Here is a 22,741-nt window from a genome sequence, read left to right on the forward strand (position 1 = left end):
GAGGGTTTGGGTATTTGGGGGCATGGTGAGAAGTTCCCTGTGGTTGAGGGAGAGAGAGAGTGGTGGCAAATGAGGCTAGATTCTGAAGGATTTGAATGGCAATAAGTTGGGATTTTTAGCCTAGAGACCCCAAGCCACACCTTCAAACACGTTCCTTGCACCACAGGTACTATACATGCGGAGAACAGTGGGTATAATGCAATAGAGAGTGGAGGGGGCTTGTGGCTAACCAAAGGGTTACCTGCCCTGCCTCAAGGCAGAATGCAAGCCTGCTGGTTTGTGATTCCTACTACAGAAAGCAGGGGCCGCTGATGGTGATTAAGCCAAGGAAGGTGGAGATCAACTATCTTGCAAGATGTGTTATTTCAACAGCTCCAGAAAACTCTTCCTCCATCACGGGATTAGACCCAAAGTAAAATGCTGCTCATTGCTTCCTCTTCCCGTTGAACCATCGAACTGTAGGGAATTTATCAGATGCTCAGTTTTTGGCAGAATAAGATTTCAGTGGATATCTCAATAGGCAAAGTCAGCCTCCGTCTTCATGTAACCCCCCTCCTCCTCAGCTCTCTGCTTCCTGCCACCTGGGGTGGTCAAAAGTGCACTGGATTTGAACCTGGCTCTGCCACTGCCTGGACGGCAGAGCTTGGGAAAGTAACTCAACTTCTCTGGAGCATCACTTTTCTCATCTGGAAAAGAGGAGCGATCATTGTACCTACCCCCTTCACAGGGTTGCGTGAGGAGTGAAGGGACAATGCAAGCTCGGCTCCAGGCACCGAGCACGCTCTCGAGAGACTAGGTGTTCCTTCTGCTTTCCTGGCTCTAGGGCCCTTTCCTCTGGCCCACGCTCTCATCCGCGCTAGTCAACATCTCGCCGGCTGCGGCCCCTTTAAGACGGCCTTGGAGGACCCAGTTTCAAAGCCGCGGGCGACCCTCGAGCCCCCGCCTCTATGGTAAGTCGTCACTTCCGGCCGGAAGTGCGTGTGCGGAGCGGCTTCGGCTCAGGCGCGGGAAGTGGGGCGAGAGGCGTCCTCCGTCGTGTCCGGGGAAAATACGCCCTCCGGCTTGTGGGCGACCCCCGGCCGCGGGGTGACGCGAGGCTCCGGCAGGCATGGCCCAGCCTGCGGCGTGGAGCCCCGCGTCGGGGCGATAACTAAGCCTCGCGGCGGGCGGGAGGCCGCTCCGCGGGCCCGGGACCTCAGGGACTGCCCCCCGCATAGCAACTGGGCTTGGACGGAGGAGGCCGAGGGAACTTGGTCCAAGCGCAGGCCCCAGGGCCAGGGTGAGGGGTGGTGGGATTCGCTGCGGCCGGCAGAGGAGCCTCGGGCCCCCGCTGCGTAGCCCGCGCGGCTGTGTGGGCTGCGCAGACCGCGAATGGGGCTTGTCCTCCGGGAGCACGTGGTATTACTTACTCCTTTTCCCCAGGGTTTCCGGAGAAAATAAGCACTGTGTAGCCCCCGGCGATGGGGTAAGGCATGCGACCATTATTTCCTCTTGCTCCGTCGATGAACGCATTCCCAGTGACCTCAATTTGGGCATCCAGGTATGTCAGGCGTGGAGACAAAGTGTCCTCGGGCGGATGGTCTGGGGAAAGGCTCCTGTGTTGTTGAACCCGCCCAGTGGTGGGTGCAGCCTTGTACCAGGCAGCCCGACCCTGACCTAAAGTAAGTTCCCAGGAGAAGTTTTCCTGGGTTTGAATTTGCAGTAACAGGTGTGAACATTCTAGCAGCAGTTTGATGATCATGTATGATACTGCAAACAGGCCCTTTGCTGAAGAAAACCGCTGTAGTTGGCACCAGAGAGCTGGTGGTTTTCAAAAATCTGTCAACAGTGTTGATTTAATAAATATTTATTGATATTGTGGCCAGGCACCATGCTAAGTGTTAGGGATACAGAGATGAACGAAACAGCCATGGTCCCTGTTCTCAGGGAGCTACAGCCCAGTTGGGGAGACAGGATTAAGTGATCTCACTCAAGAGGGTATAAGTCAAGCTGAGGTGAATGCTCTGAAGGAAAGCACAGTCCTGTAAGAACATATATCCCAAGGACCCTGATGGAGACTAGAAGGCTTTTCTGAGGATGGGATCCGTAAGCTGGACTCTGAAGGATGAGTAGAAGTTTCGTGGGAAGGCCAGGGAGCAGCATGTGCAAAGGCCCCGGGGCCTAGCAAGTGTGGCTAGTGGAGGAACTGAAAGAAAGCCATTGTAGCTCAGAAAGCAAGGTGGAGAATGATGTGGAATGAAGCTGAGAAGGTGGGGTAGGGCCAGACCACACAGGGCCTGTGGCTCATGTGGGCATTTTGGTCTTTCCTAAGAATATGAGAGGTCATTATGGGTTTTAAACAAGAGAATGATGTGCTAAAATCTGGAATCTCGAAAGAACACTACGTGCAGAATAGTTGTCCGATAGAACTTTCTGCGATAATGGAAATGGTCTATATCTGCATTGTCCAATAGAGCAGCCACAAGCCACACGTGGTTATTGAGCACTTGCAGTGTGGCTGGTGTGACTGAGGACTTGGATTTTTAGTTTAAATGTAGGTAACCACATGTGACTATTGGCCGCCACGTTGGACAGCGCAGATCTAGAATGTATTGGAACGGTGATGCCTTTATTGGAATCGTGACACGCAGATGCCCTTTTGCATCTCCTGTCCCCAATCCTTTCCTGAGTAAAGGCTGAGATGGATTCTGCTTTGGGGAGCATCCTCGTGGTGATCTCTCTGAGGATCTCACACGTGGGCGATAACTGCTTGTGGAACTTTTCGTTTGTATATCCTTGGCTGTAGTTTAGCCTGTCCTCGTGGAGCAGCTTGCTTCCTCCTGTCTCTGCCGGTTGTGTTGTCAGCACACAGGTTGGGAAGTGATACCTTTGACACATTGAAGTGCCTACTGTGGTCAGAGCGTTGTGTCTGTGCGTTGGAGGTCATGTGAAGAAAAGAGGTCCCTGGTGGTACAGGGCGGAGAGTCTAGAGAGGCAGGCGTCAGTAAGTGCTGTGGAACGACAGGAAGGGGCATTTTCAGTGGGACTCATCAGGATGTGACCCTGCGAGGAAAGAAAGACTGTTTCCACTGGTGAAACATGTGACAAAAGACAGGAAGCCTGAAAGTGCTTGAGAGGCAGTGGGGAGCTCATGAGTTAGGTCCGAACTGGGGAAATACATGGCTAGAACAAGGGAAGAAAAATATGAGAATACATAGGTTGGTGTTGGGTTATTGGGGGCTTTGTCGGAGTTCAGGTGTATTGTGGCTGTGTTACAGGCGGGTCTCTGAGGACGGCCCCGGCTGGGGGTGTGCAGGTTACAGCCTGCAGAGAGGTGGGTTAGGAAATGCTGTAATTGCCTCAAGGTAGGAGGTGACCAGCCTCCAGTGGAGCCCACAGACTTGGAAGGAGGAGGGGCTGATAGAAGCGGGTCACTCCAGGGCACCTTCCACATCGTGTTCTGGATGGAAGGTAGATTAATATTAGACTTTGGAGGGTATTTTATGGTGCTAACAGTTTTAGATTATCTGTTTGGACTTGCTAAAGCAGAATAAAAACTGATGAAGTGTACTTTCTTTGCAGATGAGTCTACTGGAAGACTTGTGTGTATGCTGGATCAAAATCTGCTGATTTCTTTTCTGCCTGGTTCTGTGTACCTGAAATGTAATGTTTTGGCTGAGGACTTTCCATGTTTTTTTGGTTTAATTCTTAACCATGTAGTTTTTGAATGCTGACAGGCTTAAGACCCTGTTTTGTATGGATATAAATAAAAGGAATCAGACCCCAAGGAGACTTTTCTTTTTTTTTTTTTTTGTGAGGAAGATCAGCCCTGAGCTAACATCATGCCAATCCTCCTGTTTTTTTTTTGCTGAGGAAGACCGACCCTGAGCTAACATCTATTGCCAATCCTCCTTTTTTTCTTCCCCAAAGCCCCAGTAGATAGTTGTATGTCATAGTTACACATCCTTCTATGGCCGGACAAGCGGTGCGTCAGTACGTGCCTGGGATCCGAACCCAGGCCGTCAGCAGCGGAGCACGCGCACTTAACCACTAAGCCACGGCGCCAGCCCCCACAAGGAGACTTTTCATACGCTTGATGGTTTCCGTGCCCAGTGACCCAGGGTTGCCTCTGCTTGAGATACAATGTTAGCAGCACTATTCCCAACTAAAGAGTGACTTCCAGAGCCACTCACAATTCTCTATAGGAAGTGTGAGCGTTGGGCACTGCTCACCCTTGAGGAGCCTGAACTCTCAAGAAATGGCACATGGAGGGAGATGACCATTGTCTTGGTAATCTGATGGGACGGGGGTGGCAAGTGTAGTTAAGGGTGGTGTTCACCTTGTTCAGAAGAAGGACCACTTCACTTTGGGTAGAATTTGCTAGAAAATGACCGCTGACTTCAGAACTGGTCATTGGTAGCTGCCACGCGCTGCCTGTCTCTGCTTCCTCATGTTAGTTGCTAACCCCGTGCCGAGCCCTTGCTCCAGCCTGCGCTCCTAGGTCTACACTTCACTGAGCACACTGCCAGCTTTCTGCAGGGATGAGCAGCTCCTTGCCTCGGGGGCTTAGTACTGTGGCTGTCAAGGGTCACACACCCTTTGGGCTGCCAGTGTCCTGTGCTGATAACTTAGCACCCCTGGCCCCGGAGGTTCTCAGTGGGAGCAGAAGACCCCCCCAACCCCCAGTACACATACATATCTGGGGGGGTGTTACAGAGATTGGGGTACTGCTGGCCCTGGGGGGTGGGGCCCTCCTTCACAGCAGAGAATTCTCCCCGATCCTGCTGTCTTGATGTGAACAAAGGACAAACCAGCCTGTGTTTTTAGCTGTCACATTGATGGTGGTTCTTCATGTAGTGCAAACACCTGACTATTCATGCTTTCTTCGTGTTATGGTTAGGGCTTTACAGATAAATGCGTTTTTTATGTGGTGGAGAAAGGTTACCTTAGACTTCAGACCTAGGCATGCCACTGAGGTACCTGCCTGTCCTCCTTGCTTGTATCTGTGTTTTTGGACATATGTGGTGAACCTCGACTTAACAGCCTCTTGCCCAACCCACGTCTTGTCCAGCTCAGCTCCCAGGAGGGTCTGCCCTGCTAGTGCTTGCCAAAGCCAAGAATATAACTTTGAGACTGCACGGTAAGCCGTTGGTGGGTTTTATAATAGACCAGAAACCTAAAAGAACTCCAGGTGCAGGGGGCAGACACAGCCACGTAGGCAGTTCAGGAGCACAGCAGCACTTCAGGTCAAGTGACCCAGGAGCCTCCTCAGCACCGGTGGGCAGAAGAACCCAAATTCTCCACGGCCTGCAGAGTTAGCTTGGGGTTTCACAGCCCAGCCCTACCATGGGCTGCTGTGTGACTGCGGGCAGGGGCTTCCCTGTTGGTACCTCATCCTCTTCAGTGAAGTGGGCGTGACGATGCTGACGCTGACTCCTGCCAGATGGGCGGTGGGTGAGATCGCGTGAAGCGCTCAGGAGCAGCCTGGGCCCCAGGAGCACTTCAGACCCTGTGCCGTCACTATTGTCATTTACATTTTTCGTCAGATTTTCAGAGTGTTCTCAGTGTTTCCAGCTCGGAACTTGTAGGGTGCTGCAGTGTGGGAAAGTGCTGGGGGCTTTACGAGGGCTGTTTGCCACAGGAAGACGGCCTGCTCCCAAGGCAGCGGACTAGCCTTGGAGCCAGGGGGGGCTTACTATAGGCTCTTGGCTTTTTACCGTTTTAGTGTTCACGTTTGGGCCACTCACAAGAGCATACAACTCGCTGTAGTTAACCTACACTCTCTCTACCTACTTGTCTGTAGAGGGAGAAAGTGTAATTACTGCCTAACTCCACATGCTGGGTCAAGATGGATACTGGGGAAACAGTATGCATTGGTATTTCTGGAACAAACAGTTTGGATGTCCCAGTTGCTGCTGCATTCCCCCCTGGTGGTTTTCTTGAGTGCAGATGTCAACTTCCTGCAGTGGCTGTGGACAGGGCCTTGTCCGTCTGTCCTCAGTGTCAGTCTGTTGAGCAGCTGTGGGGCTTCCTGTCTGTTATGAGAGGTTCGGGGGATTCGATCGGAGACGTAAAAGAAACTTTCCAGTCCAAACAAATGGACTGAAGGTATATTTTATTATATGGAGGATAGTAAAGGCGATAGTCTGCAACAGATCCGAATAGGTCAAATATTAAGGGGGAAAAATATCAGCTCTACTGGAAAGGGAAAACACCCACATCGACTAACGAGAAATGACACAAATCAACTGGAAAGAGAAACACCAGGTTGACCGAAAAGAGAACACATCAGATCAATTATTTCACAATAAATCAGTTACTTCACATCAAATCAATTACTCAACATCCACACCCCACTGCCAGGAGAGTCCTGGCAATCGACATGGCTGGGATCACATCCTACACCCCACAATCGGCTGGGCAGGGATCACACGTCCTGGGCACGGCGTCCCTTCCACAGGTGGAACTCTCACCGGGGCTCAGTTTTCAGCAGTTTTTATACCATCAGTAATTTTTAGAGTAAGCAGTTACAGAGTTTGCAGAGCAAGCATTTAGTGTTTCCATGCACAAATGGTTATCAGTGGCGTATGTGCACTGAGCCCCCTGGCTATCGTCCCAGCCCAGTAGTTGTGTACGTGCATTGTTCTCGCTGGTTATCATCCCAGCCCGGCACAGATGGCCGGTCCATCCGGCGCTACGATGCCCAAAGAGCCTTGAAATATTACAACTTGCAACTCTCTCCGTGGGAGAAAGGCCAGTTCCCACCACACAGAAAGCAGCTTTATATTTCTTTGTGTGCTGGTGGCTATAAGTCAGTGGAATGGCCAAACATGGCTGTACTTATGTCAAGACAGTGTCTGCAGACTAGGTTGAGGAGTTGGTTCCCCCTTTGGTTTGGGAGGTTAATTGGAAGTGTTAGTTCCTGGACCCATCTGAGAAGTAACGTCCTATTTCTAGCATGGAAAATGATCAAGTGGATGCGGTTAGTGTTGGTAGAGCTTTTGTGACTTGTGGGTGCCTTCCTCTGTTTTCTCATTTGGCTCTGACATCGACCGAGGAGGGTGCTTGAGTGTCCCTGGTGGGTCCATTTGGGTTGGTCTGGGACTTGTTAGGGCAGAGAAACCTGCCAAGAACGGGGACATAAGGATGAGAAGAGAGTGATTGTCCTAAGGCAGAGTGGCCTGGACTGAGAGATGTAATCTACCGTGGAAGCCTTCCACTGTCCCAAGATGCCTGCTTGTCCTTGCGTTTCTGTCCTGTTTCAGTGCTGGAATGCTGCACTAGTGAGGCTTGTTTTTTTTCTTTTTGTGAGGAAGATCAGCCCTGAGCTAACATCCATGCCAATCCTCCTCTTTTTGCTGAGAAAGACCGGCCCTGAGCTAACATCTATTGCCAATCCTCCTCCTTTTTTCCCCTTTTTCTCCCCAAAGCCCCGGTAGATAGTTGTATGTCATAGTTGCACATCCTTCTAGTTGCTGTATGTGGGACGTGGCCTCAGCATGGCCGGACAAGGGGTGCGTCAGTGCGCACCCGGGATCTGAACCCGGCCTGCCAGTAGCGGAGTGCTCGTACTTAACCACTAAGCCACGGGGCCAACCCCTAATGTGGCTTCTTAACACTGAACCTCCTCCCCTTTTCTCTGTGACTGCACTCCGAGAGCACAGTCTTCATTAATTCTCCTACACATTAATGCAGTGTGTAGTGCCTTTGTAGGTGACCAGAGGGAAGCCTAGAGCCCAGAAGAGGAGACTTGTGAGAACATTTCCTGTGGCTGATGCCATTCCTAAGTGTGGCTCCTGGAATATTCCACAGCTGTCTCCTGCTGTCATTCAGTTCCAGCTCCTTGGTGGAGTTGACCCCAACTGGCCTAGGCGTGGTTACGGCATACTTGTTTTCCTCAAAGAACATACGTATATTTAAAATAGGCTGCAGTGTATCATGGATGGGCCTTAGCATTTATGATTTTTGTTCCTCGGGATTATGTAAGAGAGGGTTGAAGCGGGCAAGATCCAGTCTTTCAAAGAGATGGTACTTTTAATAGTAGCAATGGATAATGAAATGTATGGACTTTAAGAAGTCATTTTTTTTTAATTTTTTTTTTTAATTTATTTTTTCCCCAAAGCCCCAGTAGACAGTTGTAGGTCATAGCTGCACATCCTTCTAGTTGCTGTATGTGGGACGCGGCCTCGGCATGGCCGGAGAAGCAGTGCATCAGTGCGTGCCCGGGATCCGAATCCAGGCCGCCAGTAGCGGAGCGCACGCACCTAACCGCTGAGCCACGGGGCTGGCCCAAGAAGTCATTTTTTAATGTTAAAAAATTGGTGTAGGGACACAAGAGGCCTGTAGCAGAAAACTTAATAAAAATTGAACTGAAGAGTGATTGTAGCAAGTCGAGATTTTGAACTTCTCTCTTTGTCCACTAGAGGATGCAGTCCTACACCAGATTGTGTTCTCTTTTGTAGCTTGCTACGGTTGCTATAGTTTTTTGTTTTTGTTTTGTTTTGTAATTTAGCCAAGATCTTATTTCACCAGAAAGTTATGCAGAAGGTTAATCTGCAGGGTTGGGCTCTTTCTGAGGAATCTGCCGGGGTATCCCAGTTGCATACAGTTCCTAGGAAGTGTTTATCGTGTCAGGACCAGCTGAACAGAACCCAGTCATAGGACACGGCCAGGCACTCGGTGCTTAGGGGGCGTGTCAGGCACTCGGTGCTTAGGGGGCGTGTTCTAATGCGTCTTTCCATCCGGATTCACCTCTGGTGCCAACAGATGGTTCTACTCAGTGTGAAAGATTTTCTTTGGTAAGGAATCCAGTGCAACACATACCAGTATTTGAAGTCTCAGATGGTGTATTAAGGATTTAGAGGCATATCTGGCCAGAACGTTGCTCATACTTGAAAGGTACATATCAAGACTGAACAAAGTTTGTGTAAAGCCAGTGTGGTGTAGATTGCTGATGGTTGTCCATTAGAAAAGTGCTGTTGAATTGGAAAAAAAGAATTACAACTCTGGAGATGTAAGTTTAAGTAGAGTGCTACATGGTCTCTGGTTTATGAACCTGGGTGACAGCTTTCTGATGTCTTAAACACATGTTGAATTGAGTGGTCACTGCTGGCCACATTAGACTAGGATGGGGAGCAAATCAGAGGCCACTCCCAACCCTCCAGGAGCTTCCATTCCCGTTCAGGGGAGACAGGAAAGAAAGCATTAGATAGTGGGATAACATGATGAGTGCTCTGGAAAAAAAGAGAACAATAGGGCTAGGATGGAGTTTGCAATTTTAGATAGGGTAGTCAGGAGAGGCCCAAAACTAAGGGATTGAGTTATGTGACGGCCTGGAAGTGTATCCAAGGCAGAGGGAACAGCCAGTGCAAAGGCAGCAAGTATGATGGAAAACAAGGGTTTATGAGGAGGGTTGGAGGGAACTGGGGACCAGGTCTTGCAGAGCCTTGTAGGAAAGTGCAGGACTTTGGCTTTTACTCTGAGTAGTGTTAGTAGCTCATATTTTCGTCTTCTCTCACCTTTTAGGGACCGTTTTTCCCCCTAATAAAGTAGTTTACATTAGAAGTATGCATTTCCTGTTCTTGTGCTAACAAATTTGCCCATTGAGAAGATCCCGGATCTATGCCTAGGGAGTGTGTTCTTTCCCTTGGCAGCTGCGGGCGGCTTGCTCTTGGCTCTGTTGAGCCATGACTGAGGTGTCCCAAGATGAGTAACGTGGAAAAAGATGTTTGGATATGACAAGTAAAGTTCCTGGCACAACTGACCACTTCACATGTGATGACTTCGTGCCCTTCACCTTGGAGATGGAGCCAGAGATGGCCTGAGTGAATGCCTGCCTGGCTCAGCGTAGCCGGGCTTCCATCACAGATCTCACCCATCATTCTGTGATTGTTCTCTTACTGGTTTCCATCTCATAGGGACTGTGTATGTACTTGTTTTTTCAACAAAGAGTAGATACATTTCATTTAAATCCTTTAAATTACTATCAAGACTACAAAAGTACATTGCCTTGTAATCTTTGTAATCTAGAGGCCTGCTTTGATTTTATGTGGTTACACATAATGAATGCATTTAAAACAATTATTCATTCTGATATTTTTTAAGATCAATTTCGCAGCTACAGGAAAACTAGATCTTTATTGCAGATTCAATTAAAGTGGAGCTGAGTAAGGCACTGGAAGGTCACGTGTCTCTTCGGCCTGTCAGCTGTGCAGTTGTGTGCCCGTTATGCAACACTGCTTTAGGACTGCAGCCACCATCAGCAGAACATTTAGACTATTGTGTGAAATTAAAATAAGACTCCTCCTTTCTTTCAACAGCAAATTCCTTGTTAACAAAACCAAGACTTGTGTTTTTAATACTAACTTCCTCTAGAGGCCCTGTAAGCCATTTTCCACCTGTACTGGCTGTCCTCATCAAGTAGCTTTCTTAAAGTCAAACTTCCACAAGGTGCCACTTGGTTGCCATCCATCACGATGAGTTATGGGGAAAGCTCCCATAAATCCCCTTCACTAATGTGCCATCTTTGTTCCAAATTACTTCACTCTTTGAAAGTTAATGGGGGGGGGGGGCGGGGCCGGCCCCGTGGCTTAGCGGTTGGGTGCGCGCGCTCCCCTGCTGGCGGCCCAGGTTCGGATCCCGGGTGCACACCAACGCACTGCTTCTCCGGCCATGCTGAGGCCGCATCCCACATGCAGCAACTAGAGGGATGTGCAGCTATGACATACAACTATCTACTGGGGCTTTGGCGGAAAAAAAATAAATAAAATTAAAAAAAAAAGTTAATGGGGGGAGATAAAAAGAAGATATTAAGAAGTCAAAATGAAATAAAGGTTTCACTTTCTCTGGTCATTTTAGATACGTATAAACACTGTTTGATGGTGTTGTTTTTAGTTTTTTCCTAGAGTGATCACTAGTTTTAAAAGTTCATAGGATCAAAAGGCTGACACTGAACAGCGGTTCCCTGCCCCACTCCAGTAGTCTTCCCCACAGGCGGTCTTGGTCAGTCCCTGAGCTCACTCTTCCAGGTACACTCGTCTCCCTGCTTCTGAGTGACTTGGAGGTGCTGCTCCTTCCTGACTCATCGTCTTAACCCTTGCCTGTACACTTCCCTTCTGGGGGATTTGGGCTGAGCTCGCAGACCTCCCCCTGCTTCCCCTTCCCCGCTCTCATACAGTCGTCCTGTGTAATTTCTATTTCAGTCAGCATTCAGAATTCGCGTTATTAACCATGTGCAGAATTACCCTTTGCACTTTCTTCTCATTCCCCCCTTCGCTGTCTTGCTGTTTCTTTGGCTGAGCTTTCTTTGAACCTCCCGCTAATTCTTCCCACATTTCCCAGTAGCCTCTCGGCGTGACCTTATACAAGGTCACCCACATTAAGTCATCTCTCCGTTCCAATTTTGTCTTAGAGGAGTGCAAGAAGACTTTTCAGACAGTTTAGTCATGAGTATATGTTAAAGTTTTGTTACAATCTTGTGTGAATGGGGGCAGGTGCTAGTAGGCCAATTCTGAAGTTCATTTTTAGGTAGGGATGTTTTATAGGAAAATATAAAGGTTAGATTATCATTGTTGGGATAAATACAAAAAGAATCGCTGGCGATAGGTCTTGGCAGAGGGTGGGTGAGTGGGTAACTGGTTTCCCAGAAAACTCCTTACCAATTTTATCAGAGATGCCAGTCTCTTCCCAGAAGGAGGTTATGAATTATATCAGGCAAAAAAGGCTGTTCCTGGGACCGCCCGGTGGCTTAGCAGTTAAGTGCGCGCGCTCCGCTACTGGCAGCCCACATTCAGATCCTGGGCGCGCACCGACGCATCACTTGTCCAGCCATGCTGAGGCCGCGTCCCACGTTCAGCAACTAGAAGGATGTGCAACTATGACATACAACTATCTACTGGGGCTTTGGGGGAAAAAAGGGGGAGGACTGGCATGGATGTTAGCTCAGGGCTGATCTTTCTCACCAGGGGGAAAAAAAAAAAAAAAAAGGCTGTCCCAGCCCTGCCTTAGACCAATTTTTCATTTTATAGTCCCTCTTTTTGACCTAGACATCATGTCTGTCTGGGTTAAATATCTGACTTGGTCAAGAAGGCTCATCTTTTCATTTTTGTTCTAAGAACATAAATTGTTGCCCAGTCCAGGGTTTCTCGGACAACTTGCACACAAATCGCCTGGGGGCTGCCAAATGCAGATTGTGGTACAGCAGGTCTGGGGTGGGGCCTGGGACTCTGCATTTCTCACCAGCTCCCAGGTACTGCTGGTCTGGGGACCACACTTGGAGGAGTGAGGGAGGGCGTTGTCAGTCACTTTGTACATTTCTCACAGATGGTGGACTTGGGGTAGGCTTCATTTGTACAACACATGCACAATTGTGATTACTAGCAGTATTTATACACATGGGTGTTATTCCTTTGAGCCGGTTTCCTATATTAGGGAAGAATTTCCCGACAGTCTGTAGTGGCAACGAATTCCTGTAGTCTGTGCACCTGGGCCTTTGCAGTGTGTAAGCTGGGTTCTATGTAGGTGCAGCAAGAGGAAGTGATAAACACCCAAAGACCACCTTGCTGTTTGCTTAATAAAACTGGAAGCACATGTTGGGGAAATGTAACTAAAAATCTCCCAACTGTCAAAAGAAAAATCAGAGCTGGACAGTAGTTAAAGCGGTCAAAACAGATTTTATTCAGAACTACTGCAATAGAGGAAAAGAGACCTCAGTACAGAACCAGGTTCAATTCCGAATACAGCGTGGGCAAGCGGGGATTTACAGCCAAGGAGCAGGGTGGGGACGGTGGATGGAAAATTACTAAGAAGAAACAGCGCAGTCAGGTGGGGGGTTCTGGCTAAGCTGACCTAATAGGATTCTTGCTAAAGGCAAACCAAGGTAGTCAGACATCACTGGTGGGGGCAAGGTGGAGCATGAGGTTGTCAAGGGTGATAGGTATGGAGCATGAGGACCTCTTACTCAACTGACTTGGCAGATGTTTTTATAAGTAGTGCGTAGATGAGCCTAGGAGAAGGTTCAGGAGCCTGACTAAAGTTTGGTCAAGCAAAGAGTCTTTGTCAGAACCCAGAAAAGCTCTCCACAAAGGTAGAAGAGAAAGAAAACAATGTTATCATTGAATAAGCATTAAACAGAATGTGATGAAATTCACAGACAAGCTGCTAAAGGAACTGCAAAGACAGAAGGAAAGAAATCTTGCTCTTGGCTAGAGCAAAGTGGCTACAAACCATCCAGTCATTATGTGGGTTTGCAATTGCTCAGTGACAGCAAAATCGTTCCCCTCTCCTCCCAGGAAACAGAGCTGTCTTCCTCCAGGATTGTATTTCTGAGAACTGGCTCTCTAACCCTTGAGCAGGCATGCCCAAGTTTTAAGACTGGCAAGACACTTATTTAGCCACTAAAAAGATTTACATACATTTGAGAAGGACTGAGGAAGAAATTCTGAAAGAAAAGGGAGAGAGGGTCGGGGGAGTCCCTTCCCTGGTTTTTGGCAGGGAAAACAAAGCCTCTAATTTGTAATGTGTATTTGCTCTTACACACACTGGGTGATTACTAAAGCCAAAGAGTTACCTTCTGTCTGGAGAGTTACAAAGACTCCAGAGCAACAGTCATGTCCTAGAATTCTTTTCTTCTAACTGCCTGTCATCACCTTTGTTCTCTGAGAATGGGGAACAAGGACCATCTAAACCGCCCCCTCTGTCTGTGTGTGGGGCTGCCCCTCTTCTCTTGGGAGTCCCAGACCTCGCTGGGTGCCTCGCCTGCCAGAAGTGACGTGACTACCTGTAAGGCTGTGACTCTGAGGCCGTGATTTCCTATAGGAAGTACAGTTCCCAAATGTGACGCTTCTGGCATCAAGACGAAAGACTAGACTTATCTAATTATATCCTGGCAGGAAGGAGGACAATTCATTGAGCCTCTGCAAGTAGTTACTCAGCCAAGAAGCATAGAGGGACTTTACATGGCATCGTGTCACTGTCTCATCACCATTAGGAGTTGTTTGTGGACAAGGCTCTTCCATATATGGCCTGTTTCTACCAAATCATGATAGACTCTGCAATCTTACATATAAAATTCAAATCTTGGTTTTGCTACAGAACCAGGTGGGAAACCTTGAACAAGTTACTGAATCTAAGTCTCTATTTCCTCCGTCGTGTGCTGGGCTCAACACGCACCTTCTGCAGTTATCGTGAGAACTAATCAGATCAGATGTGTGTGATGCTTACCAGAGGGTGTGGGGTGTTCACAAAAGCACTCGGTTATGTTCATTAACTACGTGGTAACTCGAGGTGTTTCCACTAGAAAGGAAGCTCCTGTCCTTGGGGCTGTGTCTGCCTCGTTGTCCCTGTGGGCCCAGCCTCTGTGCTCAGTGATCATGTGTGGACTTGAGAAAGAGTGGCTGTAAATAGGAAATGACGACCCAGGAAGAGCCCACTGTCTTCTGGCCACCTTTCTGAGAAGCTGGACTTTTTATCTTTCACTGGAGAACAGGGCAGAGAGCGGAGGCTGTATTGATTTACAGAGGAAAGGGCTGGAAGGAGGGTCCCAGGAGTTCAGAGAACGGGATGGGGAGGGAGCTTTTGAAGAGAGGGGGTAGAGAGCAGCTACTGTGCTGAGAGGGATTTCAGGAAAGAGAAGGCTAAAAACATTTTTTAGGATAATTTTGAGACATCCATTCAATGTGGGGTTGTCAGATTTAGCAAATAAAAATACCAGACAGGCCGTTAAATTTGAATTTTGGATAAACAATAATTTCTTTAGTATAAGTCCTAAATATTGTGTGGGACATGCCTATACTAAAAAAGTTTATCTGAAATTCAAAATATGACTGGTTCTGTATTTTATCTGGAAACCCTAATTCAGGGAAACCTCAATGATTTTTCAAAGCTTCCATTGAGAATGCTTTTGGCTTCGTCACTAGGCTGAAATGGGCTTTGACTGGGCAGGAGACAATTTCTGAGATCCTGTTCGCCCCCTCAGGAGATTTATGATTCCATCTTGAGCAAAAGCGGAGACTGGCGGTGCTGTATTTTACCTGAGCTCCTGGAAAACAGTGATGGTTAAGAAACACTTCCTCCAGCTGTTTTGTGTTTCTGGCAACAGTTTTAATGCCTTCAGAGTTAGAGAAGACGCACAGGTGTCCCCCTTGTTGACCTGTGTCAGGACCCTCCAAATTCCCGTTCTTGGCCTCACAAGCGATTAGCTGAACCGCCCATGCCACTGATCAGTGGGAACAAAGTGCTTGTTAGGAGACTTTGGTTGAGTTTCCTCCCTCCCCCGGGGCCCTGAACTTTGGCCCAACCCCTCCCCCACCGTTAGGCCCCTGGCAAGAATAGGGTGACTGAGGCTACAGCCTTCTCTGATCTCTCCCATCTGGCCACCCACACCTGGCCCTTTCTGGCGTTTTTCACTCCTCCCTATGAAGGAAATTTTCTTCTTGCCTAACTCTCGAGGCTCTCACAGGTCTCAGTGGTTAGGGCAGTCTCCCTGCAGCAGTAGTCTCCCCCCACCTCCTTTGAATAGTCCTTTCCAATAAAGTCTCTCTTTCCTAAGTCCGAATTTGTGTTTTATTTGACACGAGGCAGCAAAAAGGCCTGGTTCTGTTGGGGTTATAGGTACCCAGAGGCCTCAGTGGGAAGAAATGGGCTTCAGAGTCGGGCAGCACTGGATTTGCCTCCGAGTCCCACCACTAGTTCCATCCTGCTGGTGACCTTTACACTTGCTGTTCCTGACACCTCGAATGCCCTTCCCTCGACCTTCTTCCACCTGCTGCTTCTTGAGATTCTGCTCCCCACTGTGAATACTTGTGTCCGGCCACGGAGTTCCGCTCTGTGCGCAAGAGATGTTTGCGCGTCACCTGCAAGAGTTCATTTATCCCTCGAGGCGTGTAATTTACCATCACGGAGTCACTTATGTACTGGGGAGAAACAGCTGCTCGATGCGGAGTGTTGATGACTTCAGATTCTGGGGCAGGGATGAAGAGTCTTATTTATTGTGCCATCTGCACTACAGACCCACAGAGGAAGGCAGGAAGAGCTACAAGCAAAAAATAGCTTCCACTCCCGGACCACTTAACCCTCGCCGGCGCCAGCTGGTGCTTCACCTCCATCTCGTTTACTGTGCAGAACAGGTTTCTCAGGCCTGGTCGTTCTTTCCTCCACCTTATAGATGGGAGACCTGGGCACAGGGAGGGTCACTGCCGGAGCCCCACAGCTGGTGAATGTTGGCCCTGCCTGACTCGCACGACGATGTAAAATGAAAGAGTCTCATTCATCTGATTTTAAGCTAACAAAATATAAAAATATTAAGTGTTTTAAATACAAAATATCTATTACATATTTCCATTCTCTGTTATGCCCAGTTATTAAAGACACGGAGGAGAGAGAGAGGGAGGTTGGCAGAGTCCGAGAGAGCAGGGAGAGAGAAACCCAGAACTCTGAAAAGCAGGCCGAGGACCACCGCCCCCCACCCCCCCACCCCCCCACCCCCGCCCCGCAGCACATGCGGTGGATGTGGCATCGGTCATGACCCCATACACGCTGAGGGCGGATCCCCAGCGACTTACAGGTGCTGTTCTTGACGTCCTTGCTAACGACAGCGGCAACGTGCAGGCTGATTTTACAGTGTTTCTAAAGGCTTCACACCTGCGAGTGGTCCAGTTGGTTTTCAAGCTTCGCCCTGGAGAGTTCCAGCTCTGTCAGCAACACCTGAAATTCCCTTGGATGAAGGGACTTTGCTGATGGGTTTTATTCCACAATCTCTGAAGGCGACAGTTTGGGGCTGACACTTAATATCGTTGTTTTCAGCCCCCTCCCCGACGCTCTTCCACACGCACATGCGGACTAGCACACATGTCCCCATTTAAGCAGGTTTCTTCCAGCCCATTGGGTAAGTGTGTAGTGGGGACCAAGTAAATTAGTTCAGTAAAAGCTCTTGGTGGTGAAGCAGCCCAGCTCTGTCTGAGCTCTCCCGGCACCCTCGTCCAGCATCCTGACTTTCCCAGTGAACATGGTCCTCACAACCCGAGGCCCGCAGGTGTGTCCAGAGTGAGTCTGCTGGACAGGTGGAGAGGTTGGCGTGACCCCATGCTGCTCTCTCCTCTCCCCTGAGGTAAATGAAATGGAACAGAGGGCCTGGGGGAGGGGACCCCAGTTTTATAAGATCATTGTATATACACGTCGTTTCATATTTCCTAATGATGTTTCATCTCAGTTCTGTTAAGACTGTGGTCATCCCAAGAAAAAATTGTGATGACACATTAGTAAAGGATGTTGAATCAGATTTTTTCACTGCCTTCCTCTGAAAGAGAATGAACTGAAACTAACTGTTGAAAGGTATACTTTCTATTTACTTTCTGTAGTATTTATTTTTTATGCCTGGCGTTACAAGTATATACTAATCCATATATTCTAAAAGGAACAAAATAATCCACAAATACTTAGTACTGACTCATTTCCAGCCATCAGAGTCCCCAGTTTCACTACAGTTTATTGGACTGTTACTCACTGCATTAACTGCATGCATAAAATGCTGTATCCTAGTATGCACATTTTTTGAAAGTGGTGTCATAATTCCTTGTAATTTGTCAGCTTGCAGACGTTTTCCTTGAATACGCTGGGCTCCCCTGTGCTTCTCAGTTCTGTACTTTCCGTGCAAATAACACAATAGTTGGAATGGACTGCAGGCAAACTGCTTCGGGTTTAAACTTGTCCTGTGCCCAGAATAGAGGTGGGGATGTGTTTTCCTTGGTTTTCCTTGAGGAACAATCTTTGTCTTCCAAGGGATACACGAGAAGAGGAGTTCCTGTCTTAGAACACGAAGCTCTGAACAGTGACTTGTCGTCTGGAACAATTAGGCCGGCTGACTGAGTTCCAAGAGGAAATACCTTCTTGGTTGCCAGGTTTCGGGGAGAGGAAGTGGCCTGTGTCGTGGGACTGTAAGAAAACGATTGTTTCAGCGGGGGGCAGTCCTGTCGCCCCTCAGAGAGCCCTGGTCATGCATAGATCAGTTACAGCCACTCGAGCGGCGTGATGATGGCGTGTGAGGAGCCGGCCAGAAGGCTGTGCGTGATGGATTTTCACCTCCGGCAGATCTACTACCTCCAGAGTAAAAGAAGCCTGTGTCTCTGATGTTTAATTCTCAAAATTAGCCAAAAAGCAGAAGCAACCAGAGACAAAAAGTAGAAATCGATTAAACAAATTATGGTACAGCTGTCCAGTGGAGAGGTGCTTATGACATTTGATGAATGAGGGAAAAAACAGGTTTCAGCATACAGTACAATGACATTATGACATTTGATGAATGAGGGAAAAAACAGGTTTCAGCATACAGTACAATGACATTATGACATTTGATGAATGAGGGAAAAAACAGGTTTCAGCATACAGTACAATGACATTATGACATTTGATGAATGAGGGAAAAAACAGGTTTCAGCATACAGTACAATGACATTATGACATTTGATGAATGAGGGAAAAAACAGGTTTCAGCATACAGTACAATGACATTATGACATTTGATGAATGAGGGAAAAAACAGGTTTCAGCATACAGTACAATGACATTTATACAAAGTGCCAAACAGGCACAAGTAATTCTGTGGTGATAGAGGTCCAAAAACTGTTATTTGGGGGAGGGGCTGTAGGTGGGGGAAGGGTGAGGGAGCTTTGGGGACGTGCTTGTCTTGATCCTCAGGGCTGTAAATCGGGTGTCTGCATGTGTAAAAATGAAGTGCACACCTGAAATTTGTGATCTTCACTATATGTAAATTATACATCAATAAAAAAGAAAACATATTGTGTCCATATTGTGTGATTTCACTTATAAAGTTCATGAACAGGAAAAATCTCAGTTGTCTGTATGGATGGTGTCTTTCCAAGGTTCAGTCCGTCTAGCGGCCAGGACAGTCCTGAGCAGCTAATAGTGTGCCTGAGTCTTTAATGTCCAAAAAGATGAATTGAAAAGCACGTAAGCCTTGAGCAGATCACGGCCTTTGGAAACTCTTCTCCTCCTAGGCATGCTGAACAATCTTCTTATCCAGAAAAACAACTTTTCTGCTTAAAATTTTGATCAAACTTTAAATTTTGAAATAAAAGCATGCTTTACTATAGAATTTTAAAAATGTGTGAAACAAACGAATTACATTTTGGGAATGGAGTATTTGTAATTTGCCAGTGATACGTTAACATTCCTTTTCCCAGGAGGTTACCAGGTCTCCTTCCCGGTGTCTTTGAGAGGGCAGCGCTGCCTCTGCCCACAGAACCACAGACAGCGCCCAGTCGGCTCCACTTCCTTTCATCTCACGCCCTTGTCTTCCCAGCCAGCCCTCCTTTCTTGGCTACTTTCCAGGTCACAGGCTAAATGCACCCAAAAACGCATCTGCAGGAATACTACTCAGCCAGAAAAAAAAATCATTCCATTTGCAACAACATGGATGGACCTTGAGGGTATTACGTTAAGCGAAATAAGCCAGACAGACAAAGACAAACACTGTATGGTTTTACTCATATGTGGAAGATAAACACATGGATAAGGAGAACAGTGATTAGTGGTTACCAGAGGGGCAGGTGGTTGGGGGGTGGGCGAAAGGGGTAAAGGAGTACATACGTATGGTGATGGATAAAAGCTAGACTTTTGGTGGTGAGCAAGATGGAGTCTATTCAGAAGCTGATATATAATTACGTACGCCTGAAATTACACAATGTCATAAAACAATATGACCTCAATAAAATAATTAAAAAAAAAAAAGTGTCTGCAACAACCAGTTAAGAAGAAATACCAGGGGCTGGCCCAGCGGCATAGCAGTTAAGTACTCACGCTCTGCTGCAGTGGCCCAGGGTTTGCAGGTTCAGATCCCGGGCGCGCACCGACCCACTGCTTGTCAAGCCATGGTGTGGCGGCGTCCCATATGAAGTGGAGGCAGATGGGCACAGATGTTAGCCCAGGGCCAGTCTTCCTCAGCAAAAAGAGGAGGAGTGGCGACAGATGTTAGCTCAGGGCTAATCTTCCTCACAAAAAAAAAAAAAGAAGAAGAAAATACCAGCCAAGTTGAGTTTGTTTCTCTGCCGGCCCACCCCTGAAATACCACTGGGGCTGAGGTTATCCCAGCCTTTGGGACCAACAACAACTCGGAAGTGAAGACCCTTGAGGCCTCTTGCTTTCCATGGAGTGCAACAGAGGGTTAGACAGGAGCCGTAAATTCTTGTTATTTGGGCTGAAAAGTCTTGACTCTTACATATTTTTAAACCCTACAAAAATTCGTGTGCCTGTAAGATGCGTTTCTCGGGCTCTCGCTGCTGGAGGAAATTGGTGTGCCTGAGGGACCCCTACAAAAGGCAGAATCTTTTTTTTTTTTTTAAAGATTTTATTTATTTATTTTTTCCCCCCAAAGCCCCAGTAGATAGTTGTATGTCATAGCTGCACATCCTTCTAGTTGATGTATGTGGGACGCGGCCTCACCATGGCCGGAGAAGCGGTACGTCGGTGCGCGCCCGGGATCCGAGCCCTGGCCGCCAGCAGCGGAGCGCGCGCACTTAACTGCTAAGCCACGGGGCCGGCCCAAAAAGCAGAATCTTATGAGAGCTGTAATAATGGTATGAGCAAAACTGACCCAGAACCCAGAGGAAGGAGGAATTAATTCTGACCTTTGCATCTGGGTGTTACTCGAAGGAACTGAACCACGAGGGATGGGATGGGATTTTGGAGAGCAGAGATTGGAAAAAAGACCTTCCAGGAGAAGAGTCTCAGAGTTCTAGAGAGGGCGACAGGGAGAGAGGCATGTGCTCCTGGGACAGCGAATCCTCAAGGCAGCAGCATGATGGACCTGGTTTTTAGCCCTTGGCTCTTGGGGGTGAGTAAAACCAAAATCTTGTATTTTTATCACTGTTTTCATATGGTGCTTTTCAAGTCTAAGAACTAGCACGGGCATAAATTTGCTTAAAAGTCAAGGTTTTTGTTTCGGAATTCAAAGGGACCTTTTTATCAGTAACAGCATGTTCGAACAATCTTGAAATTACACAGACTTTTCCAAAACCTCCTCCCATTCCTCCAAGGAGCCACCTGGCAGAATACTCAGTAGCTGACTACAGAATTCATCCCTCTTCATGGAATGCTGTGGATGTGAGTGAGGGCTGGGCTGCGGGTAAGAGGAATTTTTTGACTGTGATTCCAAGCCAACACCCCATCTTTATCAAATCAAATCTTAAGCATCATTTTCATCTGCCATAATTGGTTATCTCTGTGTCTGTTGAATGCCGCCTACCCAACAGTTTCCAGTCTTTCCCTATTCTCTGCAGTAAATGCTACTGAAGTCATCTGTATGCAAGGGCACTTTTTGGGTGCATGCAAAAACCCAACCAACATCTTTGCAAAAGATTGGTATTTTTAAAAGCCCTAATAAGCTATTCTCACTGGCTGAATGAGTGTTTTGACAGCCTAATGGTGATTGATGTGTTCTATAGCTTTTAGACAGAGCTGATGAATTATAGAGTAACTTCATAGATCAAGCCCTAGATGAGAATTTTCCCATGGAGTTGTCCTGTCACCAACGAATTGCTCAAGAAAACTCTATTGGCCCTGGCCATCTCCTGCAGGAAGAAAATTTGGTAGGGCTGAGGGGTCAGAAAGTCCTTCATTACAATGGAGTCGGGGGAAAAGGTTTAGTTCGGGGGCATCAGATCTTCGAGACTCTCCTAAGACTATTGTCCAGTCCTTCCCTCTTTACTCTCATCGCTCTAGGTGAGGTCTATGTAGAATGGCAGAATGATTTGGCCTTTTACAATGGGCCTCGAAAGGACTCAGCATAGTGAGAAGACCCTACAAATAAGACTGGCCCAACAGGTAGCCAGCAGCCGCTGCACAAGCCTGGCACTCACGTCCTCCTGAACCGACGACAAAAAGGCCTGAGGCTTGGAGGCCAGCAGCAAAGTGAACATTTCATCTTGCTCAGCTTCAGGGTCAACCGGATTCCAGGAATAATTTTATTTTTCCATTTGGGGCAAACCGAATAGGCCATCAGGTCCACTTGGCTTAGGTTGGTGACCCCAGTGCCCCAGCATCTGGGGGTATGTGCTGCTCAGAGCCATTAAGGGTGGGTGCAGCAGACAGCTCTTTAGAAGAGTTTGGAGGGGCCGGCCTGGTGGCATAATGGTTAAGTTCGCACATTCCACTCAGTGGCCAAGGGTTTGAGGGTTTGGATCTCAGGCGCGGACCTACACACTGCTCATCAAGCATGCTGTGGTGGTGTCTCACATACAGAATAGAGGAAGACTGGCAATGGATGTTAGCTCAGGGCCAATCTTCCTCACCAAAAAAAAAGAGTTTGGAAAAGCTGTTTCTCCCTGTTCTTTCTTCAACCTAAAGCCCTCTTGCCCAGGCAGGCTCTCAGGGGGTCCACACCTACGAAGGGTCTTTGTCTCCGTTCTTCTCCTTGAGGATTACAAATTGGTGACCTTAAAATTTATCACCCAAACAGGGCACTTGTGAGAGTGAAAGGGGCATTATCGACAACTACCTGGAGTCAATAGGCATAAACCAAAACTGTCCCTGGCCAACCAGAATGTCTGTCACCCTAATTATAAGCCGTGGAGGAGGGAAGGTATGTGACTCATTAATGAGGCCTATTAATCTCCACCCAGGTAGGTCTGTCCTTTGAGCCTCACACATTCCGAGTGACAACAGACACTTTTCTGTTATGTAATACAATCCCGGGCGCCACCAAGTCCAAAGGTAACAAAGGACAGAGCCTTTCCAGCTGCCAGTCCAGGAG

The 22,741-nt window shown here is 47.9% G+C and overlaps 1 non-coding gene across 1 annotated transcript; it reads left to right on the forward strand.

Annotated features, from left to right (window-relative positions):
• The first annotated feature begins 1,576 nt into the window (after positions 1–1,576).
• LOC131417988 (small Cajal body-specific RNA 16) lies at positions 1,577–1,761 on the forward strand. Its single transcript, XR_009222787.1, has one exon. It is a non-coding gene; the product is annotated as a small Cajal body-specific RNA 16 (non-coding RNA).
• The last annotated feature ends 20,980 nt before the right edge of the window (positions 1,762–22,741 follow it).

The sequence above is a fragment of the Diceros bicornis genome, chromosome 18 (genome assembly GCF_020826845.1).
Source record: "Diceros bicornis minor isolate mBicDic1 chromosome 18, mDicBic1.mat.cur, whole genome shotgun sequence".
NCBI lineage: Eukaryota > Metazoa > Chordata > Mammalia > Perissodactyla > Rhinocerotidae > Diceros > Diceros bicornis.